Source organism: Triticum aestivum, chromosome 5D (genome assembly GCF_018294505.1).
Source record: "Triticum aestivum cultivar Chinese Spring chromosome 5D, IWGSC CS RefSeq v2.1, whole genome shotgun sequence".
Taxonomy (NCBI): domain Eukaryota; kingdom Viridiplantae; phylum Streptophyta; class Magnoliopsida; order Poales; family Poaceae; genus Triticum; species Triticum aestivum.
The window spans coordinates 60418051-60440083 of record NC_057808.1 but is presented as its reverse complement, the minus strand read 5'-3'; the positions used below and the strand labels follow the sequence as shown (position 1 = coordinate 60440083).

The following is a 22033-nucleotide window of genomic DNA, read 5'->3' as shown; positions in this document are numbered from 1 at the left end:
ACTATAGTGTGTGGCGCCTCCGTGCTAGGCGCTGCATATGTCTGTAACTAGCCAAACTTCTGTTGCTTTCTGGATAGCTACAGACATATGCAGCGCCTAGAACGGAGGCGCTGCACTGTAGCTCGCAGGCGGTGCACTATAGAGTGTGGCGCCTCCAAGCTAGGCGCTGCATATGTCTGTAACTAGCCAAACTTCTGTTGCTTTTCTGGATAGGTACAGACATATCCAGCGCCTAGCACGGAGGCGCCGCACTCTACAGTGCAACGCCTAGCTCGCAGGCGCTGCATATGTCTGTACCTAGCCAAACTTCTGTTGCTTTTCTGGATAGGTACAGACATATGCAGCGCCTAGCACGGAGGCGCCGCACTCTACAGTGCAACGCCTAGCTCGCAGGCGCTGCACTATAGAGTGTGGCGCCTCCGGGCTAGGCGCTGCATATGTCTGTAACTAGCCAAACTTCTGTTGCTTTTCTGGATAGCTACAGACATGTGCAGCGCCTAGCTTGGAGGCGCCGCACTGTATAGTGCAACGCCTAGCGCTCAGGCGCTGCACGATAGAGTGTGGCGCCTCCGTGCGAGGCGCTGCACATGTCTGTAGGTATCCAGCAACCAACAGAAGGTATGCCTCCAGTTTCAGTTAAAAATTTCGCTAAGTGTTTGTGCAGCGCCTAGCTAGGAGGCGCCACACTATAGAGTGCAGCGCCTAGCCCGCAGGCGCTGCACTGTACAGTGTGGCGCCTCCTAGCTAGGCGCTGCACTGGTCTGTAGCTATGCAGCCAGAACAGAAGGTACTTTACAGTTTGAGGCACTTGGACTTGGACTTAGTGAATTTTTTAGCTATCCAGAGAGCAACAGCAGCTAGGCGCCACATGGTAGATTGCAGCGTCCAAGTACTTCACGACACATAGTAGTTCATAACACATACTACTTCACGACACATGGTAGTTCGTACAACCAAATCAAGGAGGACACATAGTAGTTCACCGCACATAGTAGTTCTTACAACCAAATCGAGGAGGAGACATAGTAGTTCACGGCACATAGTAGTTCACAACCAAATCGAAGAGGAGACATAGTAGTTCACAAGCAAATCGAAGAGGAGACATAGCTCTATTGCGTAGAGGAAGGCCCCTTTCCCTTCTTCTTCTTCCTCTCTTCTTCCTCTTCCTCCTCCCTTTTTCTTATGAGGTGAGCCTCCTTAACCACCCTCTCCATGAATATCTGCTTGTCCCTCTCTTCTTTTTCAGCTGCAATTGCCCAAAGCTTCATGGTTCTTTCTTCAAAATCCTGTTGACGCTTCTTCTGTGCCTCCTCAACTTGCCTCATCAACGCTTGCTCCCTAGCGCGCATCGCATTTGCCGCACTCTGTTTTTGTTGGGAATCGTAGCATAATTTAAAATTTTCCTACGCTCACCAAGATGCATCTATGGAGTCTACTAGCAACGAGGGGAAAGGAGTGGATCTACATACCCTTGTAGATCGCGAGCGGAAGCGTTCCAATGAACGTGGATGACGGAGTCGTACTCGCCGTGATCCAAATCACCGATGACCGAGTGCCGAACGTACGGCACCTCCGCGTTCAACACACGTACGGTGCAGCGACGTCTCCTCCTTCTTGATCCAGCAAGGGGGGAGGAGAGCTTGATGGAGATCCAACAGCACGATGGCGTGGTGGTGGATGTAGCGGGTCTCCGGCAGGGCTTCGCCGAGCTTCTGCGAGAGAGAAAGAGGTGTTGCAGGGGAGGAGGGAGGCGCCCAAGGCTGTAGATGTTGCTGCCCTCCCTTCCCCCCACTATATATAGGGCCTAGGGAGAGGGGGGGCGCAGCCTTGCCCCTTCCTCCAAGGAAGGGTGCGGCCAGGGGGGGAGTCCTTCCCCCCCAAGGCACCTCGGAGGTGCCTTCCCCTTTTAGGACTCTCCCTTTTTTCTTATCTCCTGCGCATGGGCCTCTTGGGGCTGGTGCCCTTGGCCCATATAGGCCAAGGCGCACCCCTTACAGCCCATGTGGCCCCCCGGGACTGGTGGACCCCCTTGGTGGACCCCCGGACCCCTTTCGGCACTCCCGGTACAATACCGATAAAGCGCGAAACTTTTCCGGCGACCAAAATAAGACTTCCCATATATAAATCTTTACCTCCGGACCATTCCGGAACCTCTCGTGACGTTCGGGATCTCATCCGGGACTCCGAACAACTTTCGGGTTTCCGCATACATATATCTCTACAACCCTAGCGTCACCGGACCTTAAGTGTGTAGACCCTACGGGTTCGGGAGACATGCAGACATGACCGAGACGCCTCTCCGGTCAATAACCAATAGCGGGATCTGGATACCCATGTTGGCTCCCACATGTTCCACGATGATATCATCGGATGAACCACGGTGTCGAGGATTCAATCAATCCGTATGCAATTCCCTTTGTCAATCGGTATGTTACTTGCCCGAGATTCGATCGTCGGTATCCCAATACCTTGTTCAATCTCGTTACCGGCAAGTCTCTTTACTCGTACCGCAATGCATGATCCCGTGACTAACGCCTTAGTCACATTGAGCTCATTATGATGATGCATTACCGAGTGGGCCCAGAGATACCTCTCCGTTATACGGAGTGACAAATCCCAGTCTCGATCCGTGCCAACCCAACGGACACTTTCGGAGATACCCGTAGTGCACCTTTATAGTCACCCAGTTATGTTGTGACGTTTGGCACACCCAAAGCACTCCTACGGTATCCGGGAGTTGCACGATCTCATGGTCCAAGGAAAAGATACTTGACATTGGAAAAGCTCTAGCAAACGAAACTACACGATCTTTTATGCTATGCTTAGGATTGGGTCTTGTCCATCACATCATTCTCCTAATGATGTGATCCCGTTATCAATGACATCCAATGTCCATAGTCAGGAAACCATGACTATCTGTTGATCAACGAGCTAGTCAACTAGAGGCTTACTAGGGACAGGTTGTGGTCTATGTATTCACACATGTATCACGATTTCCGGACAATACAATTATAGCATGAATAATAGACAATTACCATGAACAAAGAAAATATAATAATAACCATTTATTATTGCCTCTAGGGCATATTTCCAACAGTCTCCCACTTGCACTAGAGTCAATAATCTAGTTACATTGTGATGAATCGAACACCCATTGCGTCCTGGTGTTGATCATGTTTTGCCCTAGGGAGAGGTTTAGTCAACGGATCTGTTACATTCAGGTCCGTGTGCACTTTACAAATATCTATGTCTCCATTTTGAACACTTTCACGAATGGAGTTGAAGCGACGCTTGATATGTCTGGTCTTCCTGTGAAACCTGGGCTCCTTCGCAAGGGCAATAGCTCCAGTGTTGTCACAAAAGAGAGTCATTGGGCCCGACGCATTGGGAATCACCCCTAGGTCGGTAATGAACTCCTTCATCCAGACTGCTTCCTGTGCTGCCTCCGAGGCTGCCATGTACTCCGCTTCACATGTAGATCCCGCCACGACGCTTTGCTTGCAACTGCACCAGCTTACTGCTCCTCTATTCAATATATACACGTATCCGGTCTGTGACTTCGAGTCATCCAGATCTGTGTCGAAGCTAGCGTCGACGTAACCCTTTACGACGAGCTCTTCGTCACCTCCATAAACGAGAAACATATCCTTAGTCCTCTTCAGGTACTTCAGGATATTCTTGACCGCTGTCCAGTGTTCCTTGCCGGGATTACTTTGGTACCTTCCTACCAAACTTACGGCAAGGTTTACATCAGGTCTGGTACACAGCATGGCATACATAATAGACCATATGGCCGAGGCATAGGGGATGACACTCATCTGTTCTATATCTTCTGCCGTGGTCGGGCATTGAGCCGTGCTCAATTGCACACCTTGCAATACAGGCAAGAACCCCTTCTTGGACTGATCCATACTAAACTTCTTCAATATCTTGTCAAGGTATGTACTCTGTGAAAGACCAATGAGGCGTCTTGATCTATCTCTATAGATTTTGATGCCTAATATATAAGCAGCTTCTCCAAGGTCCTTCATTGAAAAACACTTATTCAAATAGGCCTTTATACTTTCCAAGAATTCTACATCATTTCCCATCAATAATATGTCATCCACATATAATATGAGAAATGCTACAGAGCTCCCACTCACTTTCTTGTAAACACAGGCTTCTCCATAAGTCTGTGTAAACCCAAACGCTTTGATCATCTCATCAAAGCGAATGTTCCAACTCCGAGATGCTTGCACCAGCCCATAGATTGAGCGTTGGAGCTTGCATACTTTGTTAGCATTCTTAGGATCGACAAAACCTTCCGGCTGCATCATATACAACTCTTCCTTAAGGAAGCCGTTAAGGAATGCCGTTTTGACGTCCATCTGCCATATCTCATAATCATAGTATGCGGCAATTGCTAACATGATTCGAACGGACTTCAGCTTCGCTACGGGTGAGAAAGTCTCATCGTAGTCAACCCCTTGAACTTGTCGATAACCCTTAGCGACAAGTCGAGCTTTGTAGATGGTCACATTACCATCTGCGTCCGTCTTCTTCTTAAAGATCCATTTGTTTTCTATGGCTCGCCGCTCATCGGGCAAGTCAGTCAAAGTCCATACTTTGTTTTCATACATGGATTCTATCTCGGATTTCATGGCTTCTAGCCATTTGTCGGAATCCGGGCCTGCCATCGCTTCTTCATAGTTCGAAGGTTCACCGTTGTCTAACAACATGATTTCCAGGACAGGGTTGCCGTACCACTCTGGTGCGGAACGTGTCCTTGTGGACCTACGAAGTTCAGCAACTTGATCTGAAGCTTCATGATCATCATCATTAACTTCCTCCCCAGTCGGTGTAGGCACCACAGGAACATTTTCCCGCGCTGGCTACTTTCCGGTTCGGAAGGGGTGACTATCACCTCATCAAGTTCCACTTTCCTCCCACTCAATTCTTTCGAGAGAAACTCCTTCTCTAGAAAGGACCCGTTCTTTGCAATGAAGATCTTGCCTTCGGATCTGAGGTAGAAGGTATACCCAATAGTTTCCTTAGGGTATCCTATGAAGACGCATTTTTCTGATTTGGGTTCGAGCTTTTCAGGTTGAAGTTTCTTGACATAAGCATCGCATCCCCAAACTTTTAGAAACGACAGCTTAGGTTTCTTCCCAAACCATAATTCATACGGTGTCGTCTCAACGGATTTAGACGGTGCCCTATTTAAAGTGAATGCGGCAGTCTCTAAAGCATAACCCCAAAATGAGAGCGGTAAATCGGTAAGAGACATCATAGATCGCACCATATCCAATAGAGTGCGATTACGACGTTCGGACACACCATTTCTCTGAGGTCTTCCAGGCGGCATGAGTTGTGAAACTATTCCACATTTCCTTAAGTGTGTACCAAATTCGTGACTTAAATATTCTCCACCACGATCTGATCGTAAGAATTTTATTTTCCTGTCACGTTGATTCTCAACCTCACTCTGAAATTCCTTGAACTTTTCAAAGGTTTCAGACTTGTGTTTCATTAGGTAGACATACCCATATCTACTTAAATCATCAGTGAGAGTGAGAACATAACGATATCCTCCGCGAGCCTCAACACTCATTGGACCACACACATCGGTATGTATGATTTCCAATAAGTTGGTTGCTCGCTCCATTGTTCCGGAGAACGGAGTCTTGGTCATCTTACCCATGAGGCATGGTTCGCACGTGTCAAATGATTCGTAATCAAGAGACTCCAAAAGTCCATCTGCATGGAGCTTCTTCATGCGCTTGACACCAATGTGACCAAGGCGGCAGTGCCACAAGTATGTGGGACTATCGTTATCAACCTTACATCTTTTGGTATTCACACTATGAACATGTGTAACATCACGTTCGAGATTCATCAAAAATAAACCATTGACCAGCGGGGCATGACCATAAAACATATCTCTCAAATAAATAGAACAACCATTATTCTCAGATTTAAATGAGTAGCCATCTCGAATTAAACGAGATCCAGATACAATGTTCATGCTCAAAGCTGGCACTAAATAACAATTATTGAGGTTTAAAACTAATCCCGTGGGTAGATGCAGAGGTAGCGTGCCAACGGCGATCACATCGACCTTGGAACCATTCCCGACGCGCATCGTCACCTCGTCCTTTGCCAGTCTCCGTTTATTCCGTAGTTCCTGCTTTGAGTTACAAATATGAGCAACCGCACCGGTATCAAATACCCAGGAGCTACTACGAGTACTGGTAAGGTACACATCAATTACTTGTATATCACATATACCTTGGGTGTTGCCGGCCTTCTTCTTGTCCGCTAAATATTTGGGGCAGTTCCGCTTCCAGTGACCACTTCCCTTGCAATAAAAGCACTCAGTCTCGGGCTTGGGTCCATTCTTTGACTTCTTCCCGGTAACTGGCTTACCGGGCGCGGCAACTCCCTTGCCGTCCTTCTTTGAAGTTCTTCTTACCCTTGCCCTTCTTGAACTTAGTGGTTTTATTCACCATCAACACTTGATGTTCTTTTCTGATCTCTACCTCAGCTGATTTCAGCATTGAATATACCTCGGGAATGGTCTTTTCCATCCCCTGCATATTGTAGTTCATCACAAAGCTCTTGTAGCTTGGTGGAAGCGACTGGAGGATTCTGTCAATAACCGCGTCATCCGGGAGATTAACTCCCAGCTGAGACAAGCGGTTGTGCAACCCAGACATTCTGAGTATGTGCTCACTAACAGAACTGTTCTCCTCCATTTTACAGCTGAAGAACTTGTCGGAGACATCATATCTCTCGACCCGGGCATGAGCTTGAAAAACCAGTTTCAGCTCCTCGAACATCTCATATGCTCCATGTTTCTCAAAACGCTTTTGGAGACCCGGTTCTAAGCTGTAAAGCATGCCGCACTGAACGAGGGAGTAATCATCAGCACGCTGCTGCCAAGCGTTCATAACGTCTTGGTTCTCAGGGATTGGTGCTTCACCTAGCGGTGCTTCTAAGACATAATCTTTCTTGGCTGCTATGAGGATGATCCTCAGGTTCCGGACCCAGTCCGTATAGTTGCTGCCATCATCTTTCAGCTTGGTTTTCTCTAGGAATGCGTTGAAATTGAGGACAACGTGGGCCATTTGATCTACAATACACAGTGTAAAGATTTAGACTAAGTTCATGATAATTAAGTTCATATAATCAAATTATTTAATGAACTCCCACTCAGATAGACATCCCTCTAGTCATCTAAGTGAAACATGATCCGAATTCGACTAGGCCGTGTCCGATCATCACGTGAGACGGACTAGTCAAGATCGGTGAACATCTCCATGTTGATCGTATCTTCTATACGACTCATGCTCGACCTTTCGGTCCTCCGTGTTCCGAGGCCATGTCTGTACATGCTAGGCTCGTCAAGTGAACCTAAGTGTATTGCGTGTGTTCCGAGGCCATGTCTGTACATGCTAGGCTCGTCAACACCCGTTGTATTCGAACGTTAGAATCTATCACACCCGATCATCACGTGGTGAACACTTTCTTGAAATTATTATAAGGGATCATCCTATTTGCTACCGTCGTTCTAAGCAAATAAGATGCAAAAACATGATAAACATCACATGCAATCAAATAGTGACATGATATGGCCAATATCATCATGCTCCTTTGATCTCCATCTTCGGGGCACCATGATCATCTTTGTCACCAGCATGACACCATGATCTCCATCATCATGATCTCCATCATTGTGTCTTCATGAAGTCGTCACGCCAACGATTACTTCTACTTGTATGGCTAACGCGTTTAGCAACAAAGTAAAGTAAATTACATGGCGTTATTCAATGACACGCAGGTCATGCAAAATAATAAAGACAACTCCTATGGCTCCTGCCGGTTGTCATACTCATCGACATGCAAGTCGTGATTCCTATTACAAGAATATGATCAATCTCATACATCACATATATCATTCATCACATCTTCTGGCCATATCACATCACATAGCACTTGCTGCAAAAACAAGTTAGACGTCCTCTAATTGTTGTTGCAAGTTTTTACGTGGTTTGTAGGTTTCTAGCAGGAACGTTTCTTACCTACGTATGACCACAACGTGATTTGCCAATTTCTATTTACCCTTCATAAGGACCCTTTTCATCGAATCCGTTCCGACTAAAGTAGGAGAGACAGACACCCGCTAGCCACCTTATGCAACTAGTGCATGTCAGTCGGTGGAACCAGTCTCACGTAAGCATACGTGTAAGGTCGGTCCGGGCCGCTTCATCCTACAATGCCGCCGAAACAAGAAACGACTAGTAGCGGCAAGAAGAATTGGCAAACTCAACGCCCACAACTGCTTTGTGTTCTACTCGTGCATAGTAACTACGCATAGACCTGGCTCTGATACCACTGTTGGGAATCGTAGCATAATTTAAAATTTTCCTACGCTCACCAAGATGCATCTATGGAGTCTACTAGCAACGAGGGGAAAGGAGTGGATCTACATACCCTTGTAGATCGCGAGCGGAAGCGTTCCAATGAACGTGGATGACGGAGTCGTACTCGTCGTGATCCAAATCACCGATGACCGAGTGCCGAACGTACGGCACCTCCGCGTTCAACACACGTACGGTGCAGCGACGTCTCCTCCTTCTTGATCCAGCAAGGGGGAGGAGAGGTTGATGGAGATCCAACAGCACGACGGCGTGGTGGTGGATGTAGCGGGTCTCCGGCAGGGCTTCGCCGAGCTTCTGCGAGAGAGAAAGAGGTGTTGCAGGGGAGGAGGGAGGCGCCCAAGGCTGTTGATGTTGCTGCCCTCCCTTCCCCCCACTATATATAGGGCCTAGGGAGAGGGGGGGCGCAGCCTTGCCCCTTCCTCCAAGGAAGGGTGCGGCCAGGGGGGAGTCCTTCCCCCCCAAGGCACCTCGGAGGTGCCTTCCCCTTTTAGGACTCTCCCTTTTTTCTTATCTCCTGCGCATGGGCCTCTTGGGGCTGGTGCCCTTGGCCCATATAGGCCAAGGCGCACCCCTTACAGCCCATGTGGCCCCCCGGGGCTGGTGGACCCCCTTGGTGGACCCCCGGACCCCTTTCGGCACTCCCGGTACAATACCGATAAAGCGCGAAACTTTTCCGGCGACCAAAATAAGACTTCCCATATATAAATCTTTACCTCCGGACCATTCCGGAACCTCTTGTGACGTCCGGGATCTCATCCGGGACTCCGAACAACTTTCGGGTTTCCGCATACATATATCTCTACAACCCTAGCGTCACCGGACCTTAAGTGTGTAGACCCTACGGGTTCGGGAGACATGCAGACATGACCGAGACGCCTCTCCGGTCAATAACCAATAGCGGGATCTGGATACCCATGTTGGCTCCCACATGTTCCACGATGATATCATTGGATGAACCACGGTGTCGAGGATTCAATCAATCCGTATGCAATTCCCTTTGTCAATCGGTATGTTACTTGCCCGAGATTCGATCGTCGGTATCCCAATACCTTGTTCAATCTCGTTACCGGCAAGTCTCTTTACTCGTACCGCAATGCATGATCCCGTGACTAACGCCTTAGTCACATTGAGCTCATTATGATGATGCATTACCGAGTGGGCCCAGAGATACCTCTCCGTTATACGGAGTGACAAATCCCAGTCTCGATCCGTGCCAACCCAACAGACACTTTCGGAGATACCCGTAGTGCACCTTTTATAGTCACCCAGTTACGTTGTGACGTTTGGCACACCCAAAGCACTCCTACGGTATCCGGGAGTTGCACGATCTCATGGTCCAAGGAAAAGATACTTGACATTGGAAAAGCTCTAGCAAACGAAACTACACGATCTTTTATGCTATGCTTAGGATTGGGTCTTGTCCATCACATCATTCTCCTAATGATGTGATCCCGTTATCAATGACATCCAATGTCCATAGTCAGGAAACCATGACTATCTGTTGATCAACGAGCTAGTCAACTAGAGGCTTACTAGGGACAGGTTGTGGTCTATGTATTCACACATGTATCACGATTTCCGGACAATACAATTATAGCATGAATAATAGACAATTACCATGAACAAAGAAAATATAATAGTAACCATTTATTATTGCCTCTAGGGCATATTTCCAACAGTTTTCGCTTCCTCTCCTTCTCAAGCTCCTCTTCCTTCTTCTTCTTTAGCTTGGCTGCATCCTCCTCTCTAAGCTTCTTCGCCGCCTTCTCCCACCATCCGGCCATCTCATCTTCGCCATCCTCCTTCATCGTTGGTTTGTTGGGTTGGGAAGTCGCCATACCTACAATGAGTGGAACATAATGGTTAGTAAGGACAATAAGAACAAATGGAAGCAAATATGAAAAAGAAGAACATATGGAAAAACAAGAACATGTGATACATTATAGTTAGTGAGGAACATACGGAAACGGTCCATCTAGGTATCCAAACATTCCTCTAGAACGAACTTGCGCTTGTCCATCACCACGGCCAAGTCCACCACCAAGGCCAAGACCATCACCAAGGCCGAGACCATCACGACGGCCATTACCACCACGTCGAGCTCTTCCACCACCACGGGCGAGACCACCACCACCACGGCCTCTTGTAAGTCCAAGTTGCCGACCTCTTGGTTGGCTAGGCACTTGTTGGCTACCACTTGGTTGCCTTGGCACTTGTTGGCTACCACTAGGTTGGCTAACACTTGGTTGGCTAGGCACTTGTTGGGTACCACTTGGTTGCCTTGGCACTTGTTGGCTACCACTAGGTTGGCTACCACTTGGTTGGCTTCGCACTTGTTGGCTACCACTTGGTTGGCTACCACTAGGTTGGCTACCACTAGGTTGGCTACCACTTGGTTGGCTCCCTTGTGTAGCTCCATGTTGGCTTGTGCTTGCATCATTTTTCTTGGACCTTTTCCTTGGTTTCGTACATTTTCTTTTGTTGTGGCCATGACCTTTGCACTCCCCACAACGGGAGCTCTCACGAGGCTCTTGGAATTGGTCGTTGCCCGCTTCGCGGCGCCCACCATGGCCCCATCCGTCCATGTCGCCTCTAAGACGCTTTGTCTTACGTCTACCCCGTTTAACAACCTTCAACTCCGGATCCGGCCATAGTTGAACTCCATGATACTCCGGCCATTGTGATTGGTCAAAGTATGGGTGAAAGCGGGGAGCCCATGTTTTCTTGACCGTCATGATTGAGAACTGGGACTCCCTCACGGTGCGTGGGTGATTGATGTCCACATTCCTAACGCGGCCGGCGGCATACAAATGTGAGCATGGGAGATGAAGCAACAATGGCCTCCCGCAAGTGCAATCACATTGTGTTAACGACACCTTGAAAGCCCGACCTCCATGTTGCCGGCCATCGTTTGTGGTTCCTCCTGGCTCTTTCACTTCGTACTTCCACTCTTCGTTGTCATATAATATAGCTTCTTCTGAGTCCGCCTTCCGTGATTGAAATGCCAACCATTCATCAACTTTGGGTGGGAACTTGTACTTGTACTTCCGTGGGTTCTCACCCGCTATCTGTTCATCGGTTTCCATCGAGTACTTTACAAAGTACGCATTCATCTTGTCAAATGTGTATTGAACTATTGCCGTCACGGGTAATCCACGTGCACCTTTGAGCACCCTATTGAAGCATTTGGCCATATTGCTTGTCATTTGACCGTATCTCCGGCCATCTTCATCAAAAGCACGTGCCCACTTGTTCCGGTATTGAATGTGCCTATTGAGAAAATCTTGACCCCCGGGATCAAGTTTTTTGTGTGCGAGCAATTTGTTGTACAAAGTGGCGAAGCGCTTATCGGAGAAAGCGAGACAACAATCTTGAAGATCATCGGCCAACTCCTTAAGGCTCCGTTGCACCATCGATGGTGCATGAGGCACTTTTGTTAGACCTCCTTTCCTTGATTCCGATCCGATATGACACAAATTTCCCTTTCAGCGGGTAACACCTTCGTCCTCAAAAGATGCAGAAACCACTCCCAGTTGTCATTGTTTTCCACCTCAACCAAAGCAAATGCCAATGGAAACACCCGGTTATTGGCATCACTTGCTATCGCAACCAACAAGGTGCCCTTGTATTGTCCCGTCAAGAACGTGCCATCAATTGCGATGACCGGCCAACAATGTTCGAAAGCCCTCACACATTGCTCGAACGCCCAAAAAGCACGGCCAAATACTCTGACTTTCCTTCCTTCATGAACCGTTGTTTGGTGCCCATGAGGCTCGACCACATGAACCATGCCCGGGTTTGTCGCGGCCATGGCTAACAACAACCTAGGGATTCGGTTGTATGCTTCCTCCCATGTACCATACAACATCTTAAATGCGGCTTGCTTCGCCTTCCATGCCTTGCCGTATTTCACCTGGTAATGAAAGATGGCTTTCACAAGGTCAATGACATGTTGGACGCTCATTGTTGGAAGTGTGGATATTGAGTTCGAGAGCCTGTAAGCGATGAACTCGGACGTGAGTTGTTTGTGGTCTTGGGACACAATCTTGCCATCCACCCTTTTGCCTTGGCACATGTGAGTTGGCACACAACTCACTACATGCCAAGTAGGACCTCCTTTCCATGGTCTTGCACGCACAATCCACGGACAACCGCCACGGCGTCTTGCCACTCCTTGTTGGACCTCCTTTCCACGACCTCTACCACCACCACGGCCTCTTCTAAGTCCAAGTTGGACCTCCTTTTCATCTTCACATGCACATGCAACCGTGTAGCGCACATTGACGTCCGAGTGCACCACCTTGTGTGGACGATAATGCGTAACCGAGTAGTTGTCGAGCCACATCTTCAAATCCAACAAGCTGTCGAACTTAGAACCTTTAGCAATCTGGTTCTTGTCGTCTACCAAATCACGGTGAGAGCTTGGCCTAACCCCAAGAGCTACACATTGGCCACCATCTACCACGGCTTCATCCGTGAGACTAACATCCTTGAACAATGTAGTCCGATGATCCCGACCAAATACCTTCTCGAAAGCTTCGGCCTCCTTCACCGTGAACCCCTCCGCATCAACTTGTTCATCGGGACCATTGTCATCCGAGTCCGATGCATATGCACGGGAAAAAGGGATGGAATGGTCCATTGTCTCTTGCAAATGATATTTGTCGAGATCACCCACATTGTTGTCATGGAGATCAACTTCATTGTCATCGTCCGCATACTCATCGTTGTCCTCTTGCAAAGATTCATCTTGGTTGTTTCTACACGGGCTCAATGTTGGCCTCACTTTTTGGGTCAAAAGAGGTTCAACAATTTCATCTTGCTTCAAGGGTGGGGGGCTACTAGCAACCAAAGGGGAGGGGTTCTGGTTCAAGTCCAAATGAAAACTTGACTCAACCTTCTTCGTTGCAAATAACTCAAGAGCCTTGTCTAGTGATTCGGCCACCGTCTCCTTGTATGCAACCCAACGTTGCTCCGAGTTTACACGCATTGTCTTCCAACGGATGTGCATTCCAAAACCAACATTATGCCTTCCCTCCAACTCAATGATATCACTAGGGTCCATCCAATTCAAATCTTTCCTAACTTGTTGCAAGAGCTCTGCATAGCTAGGACTACTATCAAACACAATGTCAAGCTCATCCGGGTCCGGTTCTTTATTGCCTTTCAAAAAGGCGTCTTTGTCCCCATGATGAACAAACACACATGTTCTTCCCATCCCTATAAGCAATGAACACAAGGTAACATTGCTTCCATGAGTACTAATCCATGGATTAACACCGAATACAAACCCTAATATATATATGAAACAACAACCCTAACCCTAACCATAACCCTAACCCTAAACCTAACCCTAACCATAACCCTAGCCCTAAACCTAACCCTAGCACCAACATAAGAACACCCATAAGAATAACCCTAGCATACTAACAAAGCCTAATCATAGAAATTGGCAAACAAACATCTCACATCTCCATGCAAATCTCTAGATCCAAACTAAACTAGGGTTTCCCCAAACTACCAACAAATGAGCAATGGGAGAACTTTACTTCGATCAAAACAAGGGGATCGGAGATTATTACCTTGAGGGAGGGTTTGACTTCGAAATCCACGGACAAATTCTTCAAATTTGCAAGATTTGGAAGAAGATTTGAGAGGGGGGAGAGTGGGAGAGGGGGCAAAGCTCGGGGAGAGAGTGAGAGAGTGTGTGGTGGGGGGGGGTGGGGGAGGGGCCCCAGCCAAGTGGCTGGATAAGTCACAGTGCAGCGCCTAGCCGCTCGGCGCTGCACATTACACGTGCAACGCCTAGCGGCTAGGCGCTGCACATTACAGATGCAGTGCCTAGCTCGGAGGCGTTGCATGGCTGGGTGCGGGCCCGTGGGCTGCCACGGTGGACAGAGGTGCAACGCCGCGGAGCTAGGTGCTGCACCATAGGGTGTGGCGCCGGCGTGGCGGGCGCTACACAAAAGGGTTAGGGGTGTGAAATAGTTTCGAACCCAGTTCATTCTGTGAATTTATTTCGTTTCGAGGTCAAAATTGTCAAATTTGCCAATAGAATACACTGGATGGCTCGGATCCTCATGTGAGTGATTGGTGTAGATTTCAGGATCATCTGAGCTCGGGCTCAGAAACGAATTTTCGATCATTGAGCCCTTATAAACTCTCGAGTCATTCACAACCTAGATAAAAAAAAGGCTCGCTAGTGGACCCTAACCATCCATGAGGGGCGCGCGCGCGCACACACTCCAAGTGTAACAATCAAAGCAAGTCACTTGATTGAAGTTCTCAAAAGATCCTCAACCGAACTTCTTCTCAAGAACCCATATGATCTTTCTCACAAAGAATATAAGCGGTGTAACTTTTTAGAAACAAGGCCGAGGCCCGGCATTAAATTAATGACACCCTTACAGACGTGAAGGCCACACAACACACACAATAACACCAACATAGAGACATAGAAACAACAAAAGGATACACGTAAGTACAGAACAAGCTAGCAGGCCACTGCAAAGCACAAACACAAGATTTGAACAAACGATGCCTTCAGTCAACGCCACGATCTTGTCGAAGAGGAGTCGAAGCCAGGGAGGTGGCGTGCCACTGGAGGAAACCCGTGTGTCATCAAATCCTTGAGGCCACACTGGTGTCACACCATCCATCTCCGCCGCCAAATAAGGAATCACCTGCCATCTCACCCTGGTTTGTAGGGCGCCGCCCCGTCGGCATGGCGGAGCTGCTCCCCCTCTTGATAGTGTTCTCACACTATCTTTCAAAACCCATGACCCCCTTGATAGTGCGGTTTGTCCTACGACTTAAATAAAGTGAAACAAAAGCTTTGAGTCGCCTGAGAACCACGCCTTTAACCTTTTTGAGGTGTGTGTGGGGGGGAGGGGGGTCAACGATCTTCTCAATAGTTATCCGTGGAACCAATGACGCAAGATAAACCTTAACAACCGTCATTAGTTCTATTAACCACATTTTCATGACACCAAAATATCATTTAGAGATAAATGCACTTTCATATGGGCCTCTACCCATGAGAAACTTCTAAATATATTTTTGTTGGATTCTTTTGTCTTCAGATTTTTTTTTCAATGCCCTTGTTTTTCTCTGTTTTCCACAACATTCTGACACTCCCCTCAAAATAAGCAATTTAAGAGGAAAAATACATTATGATGCAATTATGTGAAAAAATCATCAATAGAGGACAATTTATAATAAGAATAATAATAAATGGACGTGTTAGGCGCCCCTCCACTTTTTTCCCTAATGTGCAGAAGGCCCAATTACCTCACTCTCCTTTATATGCTTTGAATCGTATTCTTAACTTCGGTCCTTTCTATTAGGGTTCCATGCACTGGTATATGGTCTGTGTACTCCTACTTGATCACTTGTTGGTAACAGCCCCCCTATCAGGACATGCCAACTCCCATCTATATAAAAATCATATGCGATGAGCCTATAGAATGTTGCAACATAAAAATGTGCATTCCTCATATACTGCATCTACTACTCCAAGTGAATTTCCACCGTCATTCTAATATCCACATACACTCGGAGTTGACAATCAGCTTCGAGCAATCCATCTGGCTGGCGAGTATGAGCCCGTCACATAGGGCCTAGGCTTCAGCCGACACCAAGTCCATGAAAAGGATTTCCCGACACGAAGCAACAATGAATCCACTGTTTTCATCCTAAAGTATGGCCCGCATAGTTCCCTACTCTTCGCTAGAATTAAAAGCACATCGACGTGAGCTTAACGAACGCCTGGGGTTCCAACATTTTCTCACAAGTCACAACACATGGGTTCTTCTTCAACATTTCTTAACGAACGCCTCGGAGTTGTTCAGGTTGAGCGCTATGATCGTGTGCGCCGTTCTAGCAAGAGATTGCACATGTTCGCCATGGGTGGCCTGTCATCGTCCACCTTGAGAAGTTCGGGGCCATCCAAGTTTCGGCAGAAAGAACCTCCAGAATCAATGAACCAGCTTTGTCTATCTCATGTGCTCTTTGCACAACTTGCCACACACCCAACGCTTGCATGCGGGGATCATCTTTTTTTGAGAGAGGATGCCCCTCTGTATTGATCACATAACAATATTAGAAAGAGTTTTTCGGATGCAATCATCAGAAGATAAATACGAATGTCCTAATGTATGAGCCGTGACTTTAGACTAACGACTAACGTGACTAAAGGAACAATAAGAAAAATTGCCCTCCAAAATTTAGATATCAGTGATTATACCATCCTAATGTGCGAACGATCTGCTGTCTGAGAAAGAACTCCTTGAATAACATAGAGACAGTCCAAAGCCAAGATGGTCTTTTGAAAATCTTCTTGAATAGTGAGAGCGAAGACGCGTCAAAGCACTAGTGTCTCAACTTCTGGCATGGTAACCTCCTAAATCCGCCTGTGGCAACTGGCAAGCCATCAAACACACTCCATTGTGGTTTCGGATCACCACATCCACTCCCATCCGTGGTGAATTATGGAACACTGCAGTGACAACATGCACGACGGGGATCACCTGGTTACACAAGCATTGATGTCAACAGAAAAAAAAAGAAACAAGTTATTTTTTTTAAGATCCAGTATCGCTGGCATTCATTGATAATAGCAGAAAGCAACAGAAAACAACAAAGTGATGAAGGTCCTAGAACCAGAAGACCCGAAGATCAAAGAAAAAGAAAAATAGCAGCCCTAATAGCCGCAGCACAACACACCATACAATCCACACTAGACAGCGCAGCTCCGACTCCAACGGTGAACTACGAAGAAAACGACAAGGTTGGCATTACGGAGGATCACCGAACGAACCACCTGTCATGCGTCATCGTATACCACCAACCCCCACAATGGCTTCGACTTCACAACAACAGACAGTCGAGGCACTCCAACGGACACGCCGGAGAAGAAGAGTCGACTACCACGACCAAAGCCACGCCTCAGACATTGCTCACCGCCTTCATGGTTGCCACAGAAGCCACTGTGCATGTCCAGTCGTAGGAAGCACCAAAGGGATCAAAGTCTTCAAAACAGCGCCCTAAAGAGAGGAACGACGTTGAAGAAGATGCCACTGCCCGACCCTGCAGGGCTTTCACCCGAAGGACTTGATCTGGGAATAGAGGTTGTGATTCCCGACAATGCCTCCAAGGAGGATAGTGACACCCACAGGTGCCGTGGCCGCCGACCGACCATTCTTTCACCTGGTGCAACCACTCCCAGGCAGCAGCCCGAGGTCGACCAGTACCTCCATTGGACCGCGCACCCACCACACAGCGAGCACGCCACCGTTGTGCACGTCCACCAGCTAGCCTCCCCGACGACGGGCCTACATAGACCAGATCAGGTCCTGCACCCCACATCCAACCGCGGCCGGAGCCTCCCTGCTCCATCAAGCGGCACTCGGGCACCACCAGCAGCCGGCAATGCCCCCCCCCCCCCCGAAAACACCAGCCACGGACGACCTGGCAGATCCATGCACCCCTCCCCGCGCACTTGGGTACTCCCTCGCGCCCTCAACGCGCCCGCAGTACCCCCTGTGCGGCCCCACCCGCCACCGCCCTATCGTGCCGCCTCGCTCCCTCTAGCGCCGGATCCCACGCATCCGAGCTGTCGTCGCGAATCAAGGCCCTTGGCCCGAAGCCACCCTTCTCGAAGCCGCCAGATCCACGGCCTCCCCGACACAGCCATGCTGCGGCGTCCTACACATGCCTCCCTGCTCTCGAACACGGCCACCCCTGCCCCGTGCGCACGCCGGTGCGAGAGCACCGCCCTGGATCCCGCAGAGATGAGCAGCTCCGCGCTGCTGGAGCTCAAACGGGAGGAGGAAGTGCCCCGCCGCCGCCGAGCCGCGCGGGCTTTGCCCGGCGACGTCCGCTGGCGACGACGAGGGGAAGAGGGCCGGTGGATCTACGCTGGCGGCGGCTAGGTTTCGCCCCCCTGGCCGCCCGCGAGAGCGACCCGAGGAGCTCTCGTGACACCAACAAGTGAAATAATAGCGTCTGGTTCACTCTCCTATACAATTTGCACCGTCAGATCCCACCACCCGAGATCCTAGCCTTCCGTTCCCCGAACCCCCCACAAGAACCCTACGTCCCTGCCCCCAACATTTAAATTTCGAACCCCGCCCCTTCTCCCACACCCCGCAATCCTCGGCACCAAATCCCTAGCGGCACACGACCTACAACCTCGGCGTGCCGCCATGGCCGCCGCCTCCACGAATCCCCCGCTGAAGTCCATCAAGGAGACGTACCAGATGAAGACGCACCTGGAGCACACCAGGCTGCGCCCAGACACCTACGTCGGCTCGGTCCAGCAGCACAAGACGCCTCTCTGGGTCTACGAGGACGGTGCCATGGTGCATCGGTATGTCACCTACGTCCCCGGCCTCTACAAGATCTTCGACGAGATCCTCGTCAACGCCGCCGACCACAAGCAGCGCAACCGCTGCATGAACTACCTCCAGGTCGACATCGACGTCGAGGGCTGCTGTATCTCTGTCTACAACAACGGACACGGGATACCCGTTGTGTCGACCAGCAGGAGGGCATCTACGTGCCGGAGCTGATCTTCGCCAACCTCCTCACTAGCAGCAACTACCATGACAACGAGCGGAAGACCTTCGGCAGCACGAACGGCTACGGCGCCATACTCGCCAACATCTTCTCGAGGGAATTCGTCATCGAGATCGCTGATGGGCGCCGGCAGAAGAAGTACAAGCAGGTGATACCATCATGGACTTCATGAGCGTTTTACAGTTGATATTTTGGTTTTAAGGTGTGGATTAGTTAGATTAAAAAAAGGGGCACCTGGCAAACCGATCTGTCATTTGAGTATATCACTCTAGAATTCAGAATCTGATGATATTGATATTTTGGTTTTCTGGTGTGGATTAGTTAGATAAAAAGAAGGGACACCTGACAAATCGATGTGCCATTTGAGTATTTGACCCCTCTAGAATTCAGAATCTGATTATATTGGAGTGCGAGACCGTAGTTCGTTTTTTTACTGCGACTGAACGTTTTTTAGAAGAGTAATGTTTAACTAGGCAAAATGGATGAAAGTTTTGCAGGGCCTGCCCAAAATTTCTCCTCTGTATGACCTGGCTACATTTTTTTTTAATATTACTGATCTGAATCTTGTTTCCTTTGATAGTTTGCAGCATTGATCAGTAAGGTTTACCGTGAAGACACATATCTAGTTTGAAAACTGACATGACCGCACATGTCTAATTTAAATTGACTATTAGGTTTGTACATGGTACGTTCAATATTACTATAGGTTTTAGTACACTCAATAGGAGTATTAACCAATGTCCCTTGTACCCTCGTTAGGCACATACACCCAATTCACCAAGCATGATATATCATGACAGATGACATTCCTCCTTGAATGCTTGCGCAGATTTTCTCTGAAAACATGGGGAAGAAGTCAGAACCCGAGATTAAAAAGTGCGAGCAGTCAGAGAACTGGACCAGAGTTACCTTCAAGCCTGACCTTGCCAAGTTTGTCTTCACCAAGATGCTCGACCGTGATATCGTGGCAGTCATGAGGAAGAGAGTAGTTGATATGGCGGGCATCCTTGGCAAATCCGTGAATGTTGAGTTGAATGGTCAGAAGCTAGCAGCAAAAAGCTTCTCCGAGTATGTGCAACTCTATATTGACTCTGTTTCCAAAGAAGGAATCGAGCTACCAAGGTTTGACATAGTCTTTTGGGAGTTTAGGTGTGTTTATGAACAACTCTGACAAGTATTATTTCCGGTTATTCAAATTTGTCTTTTTTTTTCAGAATTTACCAGAAGGTAAATGATCGTTGGGAGGTGTGTGTGAGTCTAAGTGAAGGCCAGTTTCAGCAGGTTAGTGTGGGCTAGAATTCTGTAGGTTACTCCGTCGTAGCATGTGTTGTTACAGGTATACCTCAGACAATTTGTTTGGATGGCAGGTCAGTTTTGTAAATGGAATTGCGACCATAAGAGGCGGAACTCACGTTGACTACGTCGCAAACCAAATCGCCAACCATTTGATGGGCATTGTGAACAAGAAAAACAAGCATGCTAGCATGAAATTACATACAGTGAAGGGCTACCTATGGGTATTTGTTAATGCACTCATTGAAAACCCTGCCTTTGATTCACAGACCAAAGAGACCTTGACAACTCCTCAGGGAAAGTTTGGGTCCAAGTGTGAGCTATCCGAAGATTTCCTTACGAGGGGTATGTGATTAGTTAATTTTGGCATCCTTGAACTGTGGTTGCACCACTAATGCTAATGTTCACTTCTCACAATTGCAGTCTCTAACTCGGGTGTTGTCACCAATCTCCTTCGTTTGGCCAAGTCTAAACTAAGCAAGGGAGCCAATTTGGATTCTCTCCCACATTCATCTACTCGTATGTCATATATGCATGCCCCACCAAGACCCACACAAATATTCTCAGAGATGCATGGAGCACAGCGTGGAGAAATCAAGAAACTTGACCGCGATGATGTGTTCCTTGAGCTATACCTAAAACTGAAGCGGGAAGAAATTGATCGGTTCGCTGCAATTGAGGAGAAGAAGCTGGAGGATCCATGCAGCATTACCAGGTGTATCGCAACGATCGAAAAATTACAAGGTCTGCAAGTAGATGATATTTTGGTGGCAGCAGATATCTTCAAGATAAAGGAGAACAGGGAAGTTTTCTTATCCTTCTCTAGAGATGATCTTCGGTTGGCTTGGATTGAAAGGGAGATTGTGCGCAGCCAGCCATACAATCGGAATTAGGTATGATTTATCGTTATGTACCAAGAATTGTGGTCACACATTAGTGAAGCTTCTGTTGAGTAGGTAGAAGTACTTTTGGCTAGTTTAATCAGTCATAGTATAGTACTAACTTAGATGTCAAATATCTATTTTGAAAGTATCTTGGTGGCAGAACTTCCAGTTCGGTAGCTTCATATCTAAGACTCATATCATATCAAGGTGTGAGAACATAATTTACATCAACACATTATGTTTCTGAGTACAAGAATGGTAATGGAACTTGCGTCTCATCTTACATTTCTGCCCACATCTGATATGCCATAGCATCTCTCTTCAAATTTCCGGCTTCTCTAGAGTAATTAAATGCTTGAATATCTCCACTCCAGTTCTGGGCTCCAATTGGTACAACAACAATCCTTTTCAGATTAATGTGTAAAGGAGCATTACTGGGCCAGGACATATCTCCATTATGCACTCGGATGAAAATATGAATAACACAATCAACAGCATATATACACGATCAACTTTTTTGGGAACTATCCGGGTAATGTGAAGCAACTCTTAGTATAGGAAATCTGTTTTCAGCAATACCACTCTCTACTCCGATGTTGTAGACATCCACAATAGACAAATTTGGAAAATGAAGGTACAGGGTACTCATGAAATTTAAAATTTTCCTATGGTATCTCTGCAAAGGTGTGAGCCTAGCTAAGGATAACCGCGCAAAGCTCAACTAGCTTGGAAGTAAGAAATGATATTTTTTTGTCAGGATACCCCGCAAAAGAAAAGATATTTTTGTCAGGATAATAAGACAATTAAACATCCTTTCTTCTAGTGCAAGTTCACACATCCTCTGACCAGTCATCG

At 47.8% G+C, this 22033-nt stretch overlaps 1 pseudogene; it reads left to right on the top strand.

Annotated features, from left to right (window-relative positions):
* The first annotated feature begins 18585 nt into the window (after nt 1–18585).
* On the top strand, nt 18586–21187 carry LOC123120259 (DNA topoisomerase 2-like; annotated as a pseudogene).
* The last annotated feature ends 846 nt before the right edge of the window (nt 21188–22033 follow it).